General features: G+C 35.9%; 1 protein-coding gene across 1 annotated transcript in view; it reads left to right on the forward strand.

Moving 5' to 3' along the window:
• DNAH12 (dynein axonemal heavy chain 12) overlaps positions 1-16,470 on the forward strand; it is a 299,548-nt gene that overhangs the window by 209,501 nt on the left and 73,577 nt on the right. The gene's annotated exons all lie outside the window — the stretch shown is intronic.

Below are 16,470 nucleotides of genomic sequence, written 5' to 3' on the forward strand. Positions count from 1 at the left end.
GTGAGTGCCAGTGAAAGTAAATACCTATGAAAAGCATATCTCTATCAAGATACATAACATAACTACTCCTTGGGAAATTCCTTTATTAACCCTTTCCAATAAATCCTTGCCTTTATTGCACCTCAAAATCATTTTTTAATTATTTCCCATCATAGATTTAGTTATGCTTATTCTAGAACTTCATATAAATGGAATCATGTAGTATGTGTTCTAGTGTGTAAGAATTTTTCTACTCTGTAAATTTTTGAGATTCATTCATGCTACTTCATATATTGGTATTTTCTATTTTTGTTGTTGTTATTGCTGAGTAGTATTCTATTACATGAACACTGCTTATGAATCATCCTGTTAATGTATATCTGGGCTATTTCTGGTTTTGCCTATATAGCATATCTGTTTTTATTGATACCCATTTTCATGATATTAAAACTCGATAACTTATGTGATCTCATGGATATATTTTTTAATTTCTATCATTAATAGTCTGATAATTACAAGAACTTTCCAAATGGATTTAGTGTTATTTTTTTATCCATATCACATTGAAAAACTTGGAAAATTATTTTCCTCTGAGAAGTAGTTTTCTATAATGGTTATTTAGTCCTGTTGTTATCTAATTTAAAAAGTTTCACATGGGACCATTTCTCAAACATATTACGACAAACAATATTGAGTCCTTGTATTCATCAGATACTATTCTAAATGCCCTATATCCTTACATCATGAGTTAGGCATTATTTTTATTCCATTTTATAGATGGGGAATTGGAAGGTTAGTAAGATAACTGAGCTAATAATAGCAGAGTCAGAATTTGAACCCAGGCAACCTAACTACCAAATCCCTGCTCTTTATAACTATGCCAAAGTGAAATATAATTAATCTATGTAGATTCATGAAATGAAATGCATCTACATAAATTCATCTATATAGATTCATTTCACCATCCTCAAAACTATATACAAAATTTTTGTCTTCTTTTGCAATATGGGAAAAACTAAAGATATAAGGAAATATTGGGATAGTGATGTAACTCAATAATAGACTGTGTGCTTAAATATGTGTGAGGCCCTGGGTTCAATCCCCAGTACCACCCAAAAAAAGGAGATCTTACTTCCTGATAATTAGAGTTATTGTTTGTTTACATTCTTTGGAAACCTTATTAGAAACTGCAAAACATTTAGCTGGGCACGGTGGGAACACCTAAAAATCACAGCAGCTCTGGAGGCTGAGGCAGGAGGATCATAAGTTCAAAGCCAGCCTCAGCAACTAGTGAGGCCCTGAATAACTCAGTGAGACCCTGTCTCTAAATAAAATATTTTAAAAAGAGCTGGGGATGTGACTCAGTGGTTAAGTGCCCCTGGGTTCAATCCCCAGTACAAAAGAAGAAAAAAAGAAACTGCAAAACATTTAAGTGTTCTTTATATTTGTTGTATTATATAATCATATTTTGAGTGTTTATTTGCTCAAAATTTTACTTGAAAATGAACATCCTTAGTTTGAAACTTCTAAGCAATGAATAAAATTTAACATACTCTGAGAAAGAATATATTTTAACTACTCAAAAAATATGTTGTAAAGCAAAGATTATTATACCCTAATATTCAATATATTAGAGCCTTAAGTATTCATTCTATTTTAGACTCCATTTCCATGCATTTGGTGGCCATTCAGATTTTTAAAAGTTTCCAAGTCAAGAGTTATTTCATCTTTAAACTTTAGTAAAAGAAATTATGATAAAATAAAGATCTCATTTATTCATTTTGTTGATGTAAAATTATTTATTTATGGGGTATAATGTGAGAATTCTAAATGTATGGATATGTATGTATACATAAACACACACACAATGTGTAATGATCAATTAGGACAGTTAAGATTTCTAGTTTCTTAAATATGTATCTTTTTTTCTTATTTATTCTAATTAGTTTTACATGATAGAATGCATTTTGACAAATCATACATAAATGAGGTATAACTTCTCATTCTTCTGGTTGTACATGATGTAGAATCACAATATAGTCATATATGCACATAGGGTAATATAATAATGCTCAATTCATTCTATTATCTTTTCTACCCTCACATCCCTCCTTTCCCTTCACTTCCTTCTTCCTGATCCAAAGTAACTCTGTTTTTCCTTAGCCCCCTACCCATCCTTTATTGTGAATTAGCATCTGCATATCAGAGAAAATGTTCAGACTTTGGTTTGAGGGGATTGGCTTATTTCACTTAGCATGGTATTCTCCATCCGTTTACTGGCAAATGCCATCATTTTTTAAAAATTGTAGTTCAGAGATGCCTTTGGTATATCTGTAACCCTTAATTGACATTCAAGGAAATGCAAATTGAGGAAAATAGTCTGTCATTTCTGACATAAAGTTGACTCTTCTAATAAAGTGACATTCCAATAGTTATCATTTCTACTTGTTATTTTTGGACTAGGTGATCAAGGGGCCATGGATTTGGTCAGTTTTGGAGGAATAATTTCCATATATAGCCTAGATTCTACTTCTTGCCTTTTGGGCCCAGTGTAGTCACAATTATCATCCTTCTTGTCACTAATATAAAAAGCTTAGTTTCCTCTCTGTACCTCTTCACAGCAAAGCCTAATAATATAGCTAATAATGCTTACTCTTTGAGTACTCATTTTAAACTATCTTAAGGGTATCTCAGAGAAAAGATGGGTGACCAGGCCTCTAGAAGCTGAAAATGGAAACCATTAGTAACTAAGGCAGTTATTTTCTCTCTGTGTCTGTGCTTCTGTCTATTTCTCTCTGTCTCATCCTCTGTATTATTCTTTGTGCAGATGCTTCATTAGTCTATTTTTAAAGATACACTGGCTCTAGTCTACTGTACACATATCCAAGAAAGCTTTAGTTCCTGAGTCAAAAATCTTGAGTTGAATGATATAGATGAAGCAGAAACATAAAATTCAAATTCTAATTCCTGTGAAGAAAACCTCATTGTTCTACCTTGGGCCAAATAATTCACTGTAGGTCTGGTGACCTGTAACTCAGGGCTGTGCCTTTATGTTAATAAACATGGGAACTAGATGCCAGGAGAGTAGCTGTCAGAAAGAGTGAGCTGGGAAAGCAGTATACTTTTTGACAGTTAGGACTCTAGTACTTGCTCCTTTTTGCATTTTTTGGAAATGCTGAAATAGAGTATAATTTTACTTATTGTAAAGTGACATTCTTTTACCCCAGCATTGTTTTGAGTTATCTCGACTTTCTTTACTGATTTGCAATGCTAATTTTGTCCTTTTAGTTTTTCTTTTATGAGGATTTGTGAATTAGTTTGGAAAATGACTTTTTTCCCCCACTTTAAATCGAAGTATTTGGATCATTTACATTGAATGGTATTATTGATACATCTAGATTTTCACCTGTCATCTTGCTAGTTCTTTTCTCTCATCTGTTCTTTGTTGTTTTTAATATTCTTATTCTACTTGGATTTAAATTAATTCAATATTTTTGTGATTTCATTTTTATCTCCAGGATTGACTTAATTATTATTTACTATGTTTTTAGTGTTTATTTGTTCTAGTGTTTACAATATCCATCTTTAATTTATTACTGAACACATCCAAATAATTTAATAATACTATACATATACAGGCTGGAGATATAGCTCAGTAGTAGAATGCTTGCCTGGCATGCACAAGGCCATGGTTTCAATTCCCAGCACTGCAAAATCAAAAGAACCAAATAAACCCTCCTATACAGATAGTATAAGAATCTTTCAACAGTATAATTCCAATGATTCCTTCATATCTATTGTGCTGTTCTTATATGTTTTACTTTTTCATATACCATAAATACTCAAACACATTGTTAACTGTCTTTGCCTGAAATATTAATTTATTTTTGAGTTATTAAATGTAAGAAAGAGTTTTTCATATATACCCTCCATTTCCTCCTATCTTTGGACTTTTTCATTTCTTTGTTTTTATCTCATTTCATATTTCTTCTGCCTGAAGGGTGTCCTTTAATACTTCCTGAGTATAAATCTGCTGGTAATAAATTCATTCAGCATTCTTAAAGAATATTTATTTCATCTTTAGTTTGAAAGATTATTTTTGCAGGGTTTAGACTTCTGGGTTGACAGTTTTGTTGTTATTTTGTTTTGTTTTATACCTTTATTTTTTATTTTATTTTTATGTGGTTCTGAGGATCGACACATACATGTGAGACGAGCACTCTACCACTGAGCCACAACCCCAGCTCCTTGTTGTTGTTATTTTAACTTTTGTTTCCTTTAAAATGTTACTCCAGGGGCCGGGGTTGTAGCTTAGTAGTAGAGCTCTTGCCTGGCATGCATGAGGCACTGAGTTCTATCCCCAGCACCACATAAGAATACATTTTTAAAAAATTTTTTTAAATGTTACTCCACTGCCTTTGTCTTGTATAGTCTGATGAGAAGTTCACTACTCTCTTATTTTAGTTCCTCTTATGTAAAGTGTCTTTTTTTTCTTCTGGTCACCTTCGCATTTTTCTTTCTTTCTTTTTTTAAAATATTTTTTAGTTGTAGATGGACACAATAGCTTTATTTATTTATTTTTATGTGGTGCTGAGGATCGAACCCAGTGCCTCACAAGTGTGAGGCCAAGCGCTCTACCACTGAGATACAGCCCCAGCCCCACATTTTTCTTTATCTTTAGTTTTTAGAGGTTTGATGGGTACAAGTGTATATGCACACTTCTATGTGTTTTTTCATTTTGGTGTTTATCCCAACTGAGGTTCTCTGAGCTTCTTAGATTCACCTCATTTTTTTCCCTTTTCTCTTCCTGTGATCCAGTGTCATATTTGTAAGTCTGTATAATGCCATAATTATTGGAAGTTCTGTTCTGTATTTTACCACCCACCACTCTTTTTTCTTTTTGAGTTCAGTCTAGATAATTTCTACTAACCTGTCTTCAAGTTTCTAGTTATATTAGCTGTTTCTCTCCCCAGTGGGTTGTCTGCACACAGTCCATGAAAAGAATTTTTTAGGTTTGACATCATGTTTTTATTTATAGTATTTTGATTTAATCCTTGTTTATGGTTTCTATCTTTTGCTAAAGATCATCTCATGTTGTTCAGTGTTTCCATTAACTCTTTTAACATTTTAGTCATAGATATTTTTTAAATTCCTGCCAGATATTTTCAATATTTGTGTCTTCTGAGAGCCTGTTTCTATCAGTTTGTCTCTTAAGAATATGTTGGGGGTTTTTCTTGCTTATTTAAGTTTCTCCTAATGCCAGATATATCATAGGTCTAACAATAGGAGTTCATAACCCACTTGAATCAAACTGTGAAATATGATATATTAAGAACTATGTAATGTTTTGAACGACCAACAATAAAAAAAAATAAATTAAAAAAAAAGACTGAGTTTAATAGCACTTACTCCTGGAAGTAGGCATGCCTCTTCTATCGTATTATTAGTTCAGAGGTTTGTTAGTCTAATTAGAAGTAGAGCTGGGTTTAGATTTTGTTGTTGCTATGGTAACAAGCCAGAAGTTTCAAGTTAGTCTAGTTATGGATCCAAACTTAGAACACAAGCTAGGATTCTGGAGTATTTTTCTCAATTTTGGAGAATTATCTCTTGCTTTTGATCATTCTTGATTGCCCTTGCCACAAAGAGGAGGGTCTGTGTCTTCTCTCTCTCTCTCTCTCTCTCTCTCTGTCCTTCTTCTCCCACTCTCCCTTTTCCCCTGTAGACCTCTATTTATTAAAAGTTGGTAAAGGCATAATATTTTGGCCCAAACATTTTCCTTCCTCTCCCTGAGGGAGTGAGTTTTTCTTTTGTGTGTTTTGCTTCTGGGATTCCCAGGAGTATTGTTGGCCAAATACATATTTTGCAGCTTAGAGTTTTCTCCATCTTATAAGTAACATAAATTTGTATCCTAAACTTATATAAATGGTAGACCCATAGCTATAGATCTCAGAGGACACTATTTCCCAGCCAGAAGGGAAACAAGATTTCAAATATTTTCTTGTTATCTCCTTATGCATAGGTTTAGAATTTTTCTATCCATGCTTTTAAAAAGCTTCTTTGTGGGTTTCAGCTTAATACAGGGTTCTAAATTCTAGCCTTCTTCCACATATGGACCCAGTGAGCCCATAGATTATCAGACTGGCACTCTCCCCAAGTCTGGCTGTCAGTTCTGCCTCGGTCTGGATGGGCACAGAATCACGAGCCACTCAAGCAGGAACAAAACTTTATTTTTGAAAAAGCCGCCAATACTCCGTACGCGCCGGCAAGCCAAAACCGGTCCACCCACGCGTGCGTCTACCGAAACCGGGGGGCCCGGACCTCCCCCGGAATTCCCTCCTACTATCCTTCCCCAACCAATGGGAACTCTCCAGGAGTCCCGTAACATGAGTCCTGTAGCAGGCCAAGGTGAACAGCAGGAGTCCAATTTCCATATGAATGTAAATCTTAACATAATCATATCATCTCAATGGCTAGTTGGCGTCACCTTACAACTGAAAGTGCCATGCATCATATTATTTGCTTGTGGCTCCTAGCATCTGCCCCCTTCTGTTTAATTAAGCAACAGGCAATGTGGCTAGGGACTGTGCCTGTTAGGTATGTCCAATTCAACATATGGTTCTTACCCGTCATCGGAAAACTGACCTCTAGGCGTCAGCCTCCTGTCTTAGGTTGATACCACTGCAACTGAATCATACCCGTCACTGACTACCGGTCCAGTATATAGCCATACCTGTGGATAGGCCTATGCACCAGTGGGGGGGTGAGGTTCTTTGTCTCACCTCTGTTGGCCCCCAAATTTGACCTTGGTGCCGGTGGGGGGGTGAAGTTCTTTGCCTCACCTCAGTTGGCCCCCAAAATTAGACCATCACTAGTAGAAGGGAGGAGGATACAGAAATGCCACGACATCAAGTCAATAGACGGCTCTTTAGGAAAAATTGCATCACTGGTGACACTACAGCAAAGATACACCAGCACTACCATAATTCGCTGCATCAACAGATAGAGCACAATGCATACAAGTGATACATAGTCCAGGCAAGTTTTGTAAGCAGTTCAAAGTGGAGGAATCTATCAATATGTCCATTTCCTCCCAAAATAAATTGACTCAGTGATTGAGCATGACTTGTTGAGTTATTATTCATTGATGCATCAGTTTATACAGTTTGTTGTGATAATTATTGAAGAAGTTGTAGTTTGGTTTCATCTTTGTCTTCACCGGCACTGGGATGAAAATAGAGATTGACAATGATGTTAAGAAAAGAGAAGAAAAAAAATGTAACGTTTCAACAGGTATTAAGAAAACAATTTTTAGAACAATTTACATTATCCTGAACAGAATTATTAAATATAATGAAAAGGAAAGGTGAAAGTAAACAAACAGATCTTTTAACCCGCTTATTTGTACACATATTAAAACAGTCTTCAACAGCTGTTTACCCAAATTAAATTAAACCATTAAAATCACGTGAATAATAAAAAAAAATTTGGGATCCATATTTTTATGAGCGCTCCTCATATATGATATATGGACATACGCACATACAGACATACAACACAAAACAGAAATGTGCACACGTAACATACAACATATAAGACAATAATAAAGGCCTTGTAGATTACCTAGGTGAAATCTCCATTGCAATGTTTAAAAACTCCATAGTCAAAAAATAAAACTGATCAGAAAAACATTAATTTATGTCTGTATGAGCTCAAAATTAAAATGGAACTTTATGATGTGGGAAAAGCAATAATAAAATAGATATTGAAAAAAGCATCCTGGTTGATCACTGTCGAAGATGTAAGAATAGCCAAGCTGGAGTTCTGGATATCAGCTATTATGGATTTGAGTCAAATCATCTTCTTTTTCTGTAGAAATTGTTTTGGTTAATCTCTCTGGAATCCAAATCGACTGCTGTTCCTCCTGTGGAAAAACACAGACAGAGCCCCGACTCCAGACTATCACTGGATCCGGACCTTTCCATTGTCCTGTTAGAATATCTTTCCAAAGTACCTTAGGCTTATGTACATTTTTTTGGATACAAATGTCTTTCCGCAGCACTAAGTCCCGATGAATCCAAATTTAAAAAGTTTAGAGTAAAAAGGGTTATTTTAAGTTTATCTTTGGGGGATATATACCCCTTTCCAATAAGTACATTTTAATAGTTTGATGAGCTCTTTCAACTATGCCTTGTCCTTGTGGATTGTATGGAATTCCTGTTATGTGAGTAATGCCAAATGATAAGCAAAATTGTTTAAAAGAGGTGGAAGTATAACCAGGACCATTGTCCATTTTTAACTGTTTTGGAACGCCCACAGTGGCAAAATTTTGTAAGCAATGAGCTATAACATCTTTAGTTTTTTCTCCGGCATGAAGGGAGCCCATCAAAAATCTGAAAGAAGTATCAACTGTAACATGTAAATATTTTAATTTTCCAAATTCTGGCAAGTGTGTGACGTCCATCTGCCAAATATGGTTAGGTATCAGTCCTCTAGGATTGACTCCAAGATTAACTTGTGGTAAAAATGTCACACAATTTTGACATTGTTTTATTATATGTCTGGCTTGTTCTTTAGTTATTTTAAAACGCTTTTGTAAAGTATTAGCATTGACATGGAACCTTTTATGAAAATTTATAGCTTCTTCTATTGTGGAGAAAATATGTATGTCATGTGTAGATTTATCTGCTAGTTCATTGCCCATACTAAGGGCTCCAGGCAATCCTGTATGTGCCCTGATATGTCCTATAAAGAATGGATCTTTTCTGTCCCAGATTAGACTTTGTATAGCGGAAAACAAAGAGAAAACAGTAGAAGAAGGTGAAATCCTACCAGCATCTTCAAGGGATACTATAGCATTAACTACATACTGACTATCAGAAAATAAATTAAATACAGAATCTTTAAACATCATAAAAGCTTGCAATACTGCATTAAGCTCTACCTTTTGAGCTGATTGTTTGGGTACTAAAAATGTAAAAGTTTGATCAGGAGTAACTACTGCTGCTGTACCATTGTTTGACCCATCAGTGAATATATTTGGAGCATTTATGATAGGGGTTTTTCTTGTAATTTTTGGAAAAACTACAGGATGCTTAGACCAAAAAGACAACAAAGGATTAGATGGTAAGTGATTATCAAATGAAACACTAGTTTTACACATGATTATTTCCCAAGTATTTAACTCATTAGCTAACTCATCAATTTGATCCATAGTATATGGAGTAATAATTTTATTGGGAGAAATCCCAAACACTCCCTTTGCTGCTTTTATTCCTTTGAGTATTAATTGTCCTACAGCCTCAGGATATCTAGTAAGAATAGTGTTAGGAGAATAAGATAAATGTATCCACAATAATGGACCTTCTTGCCAAAATCTCCTGTAGGAATATTTTTTGTTGGTAGTACAATAAATAATAAAGGCAAACTTATATCAATTCTATCCAAATGCATATTTTCCATATATGTCTCAATGATTTTTAATGCTTTTGTTGCTTCAGGCGTTAACATTCGGGGTGAATTTGGATCTGATGGACCTTTTAGAATATCAAATAAAGGTCCCAACTCTCCTGTTGGTATGCCTAGATAAGGCCTTATCCAATTTATGTCTCCCAATAACTGTTGAAAGTCATTAAGTGATTTGAGTTGATCTACTCGTATTTGAATTTTTGGTGGACGGACCATGGTTGAGGATAATAGAACTCCTAAATAATTAATTGGAAGATTTAATTGTACTTTATCTATTGCTATCTCTAGATTATAATTTTTCAATAAGTTTGTAAGTGTGGCATAACATTCTAGCAATGTGTTTTTATCTTTATGTGCCAATAACACATCATCCATATAGTGAAATATTTGTAGTTCGGGATTTTGATTTCTAAGTGGCTGGATTGCTTTATTAACATAAATTTGACACATAGTTGGGCTGTTAGCCATCCCTTGAGGGAGTACTTTCCATTCATATCTCTGATCAGGACCTTCATGATTCAGTGCAGAGATAGTAAATGCAAAATGTGGACTATCCTCGGGATGAATTGGAATTGAAAAGAAATAATCCTTAATATCTATAGCTAAAACATGCCAGGTTTTTGGTAAAGCAGACAATTGGGGAATCCCTGATTGAGCAGGTCCCATAATAACCATCTCATTATTAATGGCTCTTAAATCTTGTAATAATCTCCATTTACCAGATTTCTTTTTAATGACAAAAATGGGAGTATTATGGGGGGTTACGGAAGGTTGTATATGTCCTTCTGCTAATTGTTGTCTGACCAAGTCATGGGCTACTTGTATCTTTTCTTTAGTCAGGGGCCACTGAGGAACCCACACTGGTCTTTCTGATTTCCAAGTAATTTTGATTGTCTCAGTGGCCCTTTCTGAAAACCCAATCCATGTCTATTTATTTCTTGATCTATTTGAATAGGTGCTGTCATACCTTGTTCTTGTTCTCTTAATCTTTTTTCTTTCCTAAAGCCTTGTTTAGCCCTAGTAGTGGGCGCGTTAGGATGGATGTTATTTGTTAATGTCAATCCTAATTGATCTAGGACATCTCGTCCCCATAAATTTACGGGAAGATGATCCAATACATAGGGCTGTATAGTTCCTTCACATCCTTCAGGATCCCTCCAATCTAATACCATAGCACTTCTATGGGGATTTGTTGCCACTCCTAGGCCTTGAAGCATTTGAGTGGCTTGTTGTAATGGCCAATGTTTTGGCCATTCTTGACGAGATATGATCCTGAGGTCAGCACCTGTGTCCAGCAGCCCATTAAAGTCATGTCCTTGAATATTTAATTTTAGCATTGGGCGAGAATCTAAATTTAAAGACAGCATAGCCCAATCTACACCTGTGGAGCCTAATCCCTTGGAACCTCTTTCTATATTACAACTGGAAAATTTATCATGCAGGCTGGGTATTATTAATAACTGTGCTATTCTATCTCCTGGTGAAATTACTGATATACCTCTTGGAGAACTAGCTATAATTTTTATTTCACCCTCATAATCGGGATCAATTACCCCAGGACTTATCATAAGTCCTTTTAGTGTAGAAGAACTGCGTCCCAATAATAAGCCTACTGTTCCCAGGGGAAGAGGTCCTTTTACTCCTGTGGGAATGATTTGAACTCCCATCTCTGGAGTTAGTACTGCTCTGGCAGAGGCGCACATGCCCAACCCTGCGTTCCCTCTAGTTTGTCTGATGAGGGATTTAATGGATAATGTGTCCTGGGCACTACCTTGATGGTGCTGCTGGGTTCCTCCATTGCCCCGTATATTTGTGGTTTTGGGCCCCGGGGAATTGGGCCCTCTAGTCCGTTTTTTGGCAATGGAGCCTGATACTTTTCTCCATAATATCGTGGGTAAACACTTGGTCCTTGTCCGTTTTTTTGATAACGGAATACCCTCTATGGTGGTTTGAGAACGGCATTCATTAGCCCAATGTTTCCCTCTGTGGCATCGTGGGCAAATACCCGGTATTCTATTCCTTTGATACCTAGTTTTGTTAAACCCTCCTCTTATGGGGCAACTCCTTTTAAAATGTCCTGTTTGATTACAATTATAGCATGTTTTTGGCCTAGCATCTAAAGCCTGTTGTACTGCTGCTAAGACTTGCCCTTGTTCATTAATGTCTCTACATAATTTAATATATGTGTTTAAATCTTCATGTCTCCATGGTCTAATGACCTCTCTGCAGCAACGATTTGCTTGGTCATAAGCCAGTTGTTTTATAAATGGCATTGCCTGTTCTGTATTTCCAAATATTCTAGAGGCTGTCTGAATAAGCCTATCTACAAATTCAGCGTAAGGTTCATTAGTTCCTTGTATTACCTTAGATAATTGACCTTGTAAATCTCCATGCCCCTGTAAAGTTTTCCATGCCCTAACTGCATCTACAGCAATTTGTGCGTATATGCCAGGGTCATATTCAATTTGCTGTCTTTGACCCTCATAAGGTCCCTTTCCTAATAACATATCTAGATTTCTTTGAGGGGAACCGGCTTCTGCATTTCGCCTAGCTGTCTCCATGCAAAATTCCTCATTGGCAACCTTCCATAACAAATATTGTCCTCCATTTAGCACAGATCGACACATGTTAGCCCAATCTGCTGGTGTCATGTCCAAGTTGGTAACAGATTTGACCATGCTTACCGTGAAGGGAGCTTGCGGCCCATAGGTTGTTACAGCCTCCTTTAATTGCTTTACTGTTTTGAAATCTAAAGCACGGTGAATTCGTTGCCCTCCTGCCTGCTCAAGTACAGGGCATGCTAATCTTTGGGGTCCTGCCTCAGAATTCCGTCCATCAACTACGGGAGTTGAGGGCCGCTCAGCTGTAGATGGAGCTGTTGGTTGAATTATGCCCTCTGGTGATAGAACGGAGTTAGTAGCAGCCTCCTGTTGTAATTCTCCACCTGATGGCTGTTTTTCCTCCAAGCTTTCTTTCTTTAAATTTTCCTCTGTCTGACTAGCTTGAGAGACCTTCTCTTTTGCTTGACCTAGCGTTTTTTCTACCATAGTTTGGACCTCTAACAATTTACTTAACAGTTTTTCGGTTTGTTTTTTACTAGATTCTAATCTACTATAAAGGTAACGTAACCCAATAAGATAGGATAAAACAAAGCCAAAGCAGAATGAAACAAAAACGGAGCAGAGAATGGTTATATCAATTTTCTCTTTCTCAGGGTCGAATAACTTCAAACCTTGAGCCAACCATTTTTCCCAGTTCACCTGAGAAAATTCTAGGGCTAGGGAGCTTGAAATAAAAACAAAATAAATCAAAACAAGAACACATTGTTTTTTGAAATGGTCACCCATTCTGTCGCCTTCCCTCAGGGGCGAGCAATTTTACTCACCTCTAAGTTTCAGGCGTTCCCCGTCCGGGCCACCAATTGCCTCAGTCTGGCTGGGCACAGAATCACGAGCCACTCAAGCAGGAACAAAACTTTATTTTTGAAAAAGCCGCCAATACTCCGTACGCGCTGGCAAGCCAAAACCGGTCCACCCACGCGTGCGTCTACCAGAACCGGGGGGCCCGGACCTCCCCAGGAATTCCCTCCTACTATCCTTCCCCAACCAATGGGAACTCTCCGGGAGTCCCATAACATGAGTCCTGTAGCAGGCCAAGGTGAACAGCAGGAGTCCAATTTCCATATGAATGTAAATCTTAACATAATCATATCATCTCAATGGCTAGCTGGCGTCACCTTACAACCGAAAGTGCCATGCATCATATTATTTGCTTGTGGCTCCTAGCAAGTTCAGCTCACATACTTAATGTTAATGGATTTCAGTTTTGTCTGTTTCTGCAACATTTGTTTTTCTATATGCATGTATTATATCAGTCTTCTATATCTTTCAAGTGAATACCTCAATTTAACTAAAATAATGTCATATTTTATCTATCAGTACTAGGTAGAAGAAGGATTTGTAAATTAGTTAGCTAGTCATGCTATTAGGATCACAGTTTATAAATAATCATTCTACTTATCAAATTTTCTAGAAGTTTGTTTATAATATTATGTAGTCATTCAGAGCAGTGCAGACTGGTGTCAGGATATTTTTATTTCAGTTTTTCTCTATCACTTTCTGTCTTGAGATTTTGGTAACTTACTTGATCACTTACTTGTGACCTCCATAGACACATACGTAAATGGAGATAAAAATCTCCTACCTCGGGGCTGGGGATGTGGCTCAAGTGGTAGCGCGCTCGCCTGGCATGCGTGCAGCCCGGGTTCGATCCTCAGCACCACATACCAATAAAGATGTTGTGTCTGCCGAGAACTAAAAAATAAATATTAAAAATTCTCCCTCTCTCTCCTCTCTCTTAAAAAAAAAAAATCTTAAAAAAAAAATCTCCTACCTCATGGAAATGTTATAGGAAGGCACTTAGCACATGATAAGTGCCCAACAAATGTCAGTTTTTAATAATTATCTTCAAATATTTATATCTTAATTCTTATTTTACTTATGTTTTAGCCATGATGAAAATATTGGGCTCCATTTTTAGTGTTTATTAATATATCAATTTGGCTATTTAATAACAAGCTTTATTTTCCCCCCGATTGCTGCCTCTTCAAAGAAATTATGCTACTTTCTTCAGATTTTCCAAAATCTCAACTTTAGACTAGTATTATTTTCATACCTAATGTAGGGTGTACTTAGAGTACAAATGCAATGTTATGGCTTTATCTCTATGAGGGACACAACAACCCCATTTTCCAATATTCATATGATTCTATTAAACAAAAATCTCTAATTATTGTATTACCAAGAACATTGATTTAGGCATTACCATAAGCATTGATAAACATTAGAATGTTAAAGTTATTGTTATTTTGTACAGTGGAATGAACAAATACCGTTTTTGTTTTTATTTTTACTTATAAGGACATACAAGGAAGAAAACTCCCCTTAAACAGGGACTTCAAAGGTACTATAAAAACATCCAGTCTAAACACAGGGCAACTTGTTAACAGTTGTATGCAAAATATCTGTGTTGTTGTAGAACACTTCTTCTTTGTCTTATGTGGTAGGAAAAGTAAATTTTAACTAGTGTCTGGACCTTTTTATTCTTTTTAAAAAAATTTTTTTAGTTATAGTTGGACACAATACCTTTATTTTATTTATTTGTATCTATGTGGTGCTGAGGATCGAACATAGTGCCTTGCACATGTTAGGTGAGTGCTCTATCACTGAGCCACAACCCCAGCCCTTTTTATTCTTGCATAGAATTTCACCACCATTTGAACCAAGAAAGAAAACAACCAGTTAGCTAATTTGGTCTTTTGGGAAGGAAGGAAAAAATATCACAATTGTCTGGGAGTAGCTGATTAAAGAGCTTATTTGTGAGCAAAGGGAAAGGGAATTTTAGCCTAGAAGCTGTTAAGGTAGGAGGAGGATATCTGGGAAGGCTGATTTTTTTTTGCCTCATTTTTTTGCCATCAGCAAGAAATTTAGCCAGGCGCAGTCGTGCATGCCTGTACCCCAGCAAATCAGGAGGCTGAGACAGGAGGATCTTGGGTTCAAAACCAGCCTCAACAACAGCGAGGCACTAAGCAACTCAATGTGGCCCTTTGTCTAAATAAAATACAAAATAGGGCTGGGGATTTGGCTCTGTGGTTGAGTGTTTCTGAGTTCAATTCCCAGCACCAAAAAAAAAAAAAATTAATCAAAATGCTCATTTTATTTTGACTGAAATATTTAAAGAATACTGGATGTACCATACTGAATGCAGAGAGAAACTAAGATGTCACCATCATCACTAAAGGAGATGAAACCATATCATACGTTAAATATCTGAAACTGACTTATTTTTAATTCAAAAATTAATCACATAGTTGTACATATTTATAGGGTACAATGTCATATTTCAATATATTTATATAGTGTGTAATGATCAGATCAGGGTAGTTGGTATATATACACTGCAAACATTTACCATTTCTTTGTAATTTTCTTTGGGATTAAAATCTTCTTGGCTTGCTATTTAGAAGTATTCAATTAATTGTTGTCAACCGTAGTTTTCCTACTATGCTATCGAAACTTAGAAGAAGTTATCCCTCCTATCCAAGTGCACCCCTGTACTTATCAACTTTTCTCTCTAGATCTTCCCTCCTCACAACTTCCCAAGGTCTGGTAACCACTGTACTGTTCTCTCCTTCTAATGAACTGTATATTCTTCAACACAAAGTCTCTGATGTACTATCTCAGGAAAAAAAAAATCCTAAATATATGAGACTTAATTTCACTCAATTTGTACTTGTGGTTCCACTCACAAACTGAGAAAATCCCTTACAATCTAGTGAATCCCTGGTTTTACATTTTTAGCAAATAATGTATAGTATTATTTTTCATATTATGTTAATTGATATAATGAATTAAAATTTCCATGAAGTCAGTGTGTTACATTGGAAAGAACAGTCAACTCGCAGGTTTACAAGGTCCAGTTCTTTTTTTAAAATTTATTTATTTATTTACTAATTTGTTAACAAATGTTCTAATTTGTTATACATGACATCAGAATGCATTTCAATTAACAGTCCATATATGGAGTACAATTTTTCATTTCTCTGGTTGTACACAAAATAGAGTCACACCATTTATGTCTTCATACAGTTCCTAGGGTAATGATATCCATCTCATTCCATACAAGGTCTAATTCATCTAACACTAAACTAGTTTTAGAATCTTGAAATCCTGAAGAAAGTACTTCCTGAAACTGAATTTTTTTGTTTGAAAAATAAATAAGAGGGGCTGGGGATGTGGCTCAAGCGGTAGAGCGCTCGCCTGGCATGCGTGCGGCCTGGGTTCGATCCTCAGCACCACATACCAACAAAGATGTTGTGTCCGCCAAAATCTAAAAATAAACATTAAAATTCTTTCTAAAAAAAATAAATAAGAATAAAACTCCTTTTCACTTTTTTCTCAAAGTACTTTTGTAAAAATTTATCCTGATAATATCACTTTGTATTTGTGTAGATTGATGGTGATATTT

The sequence above is a fragment of the Spermophilus citellus genome (genome assembly GCF_964194105.1).
Source record: "Spermophilus citellus genome assembly, chromosome: 3".
Taxonomy (NCBI): domain Eukaryota; kingdom Metazoa; phylum Chordata; class Mammalia; order Rodentia; family Sciuridae; genus Spermophilus; species Spermophilus citellus.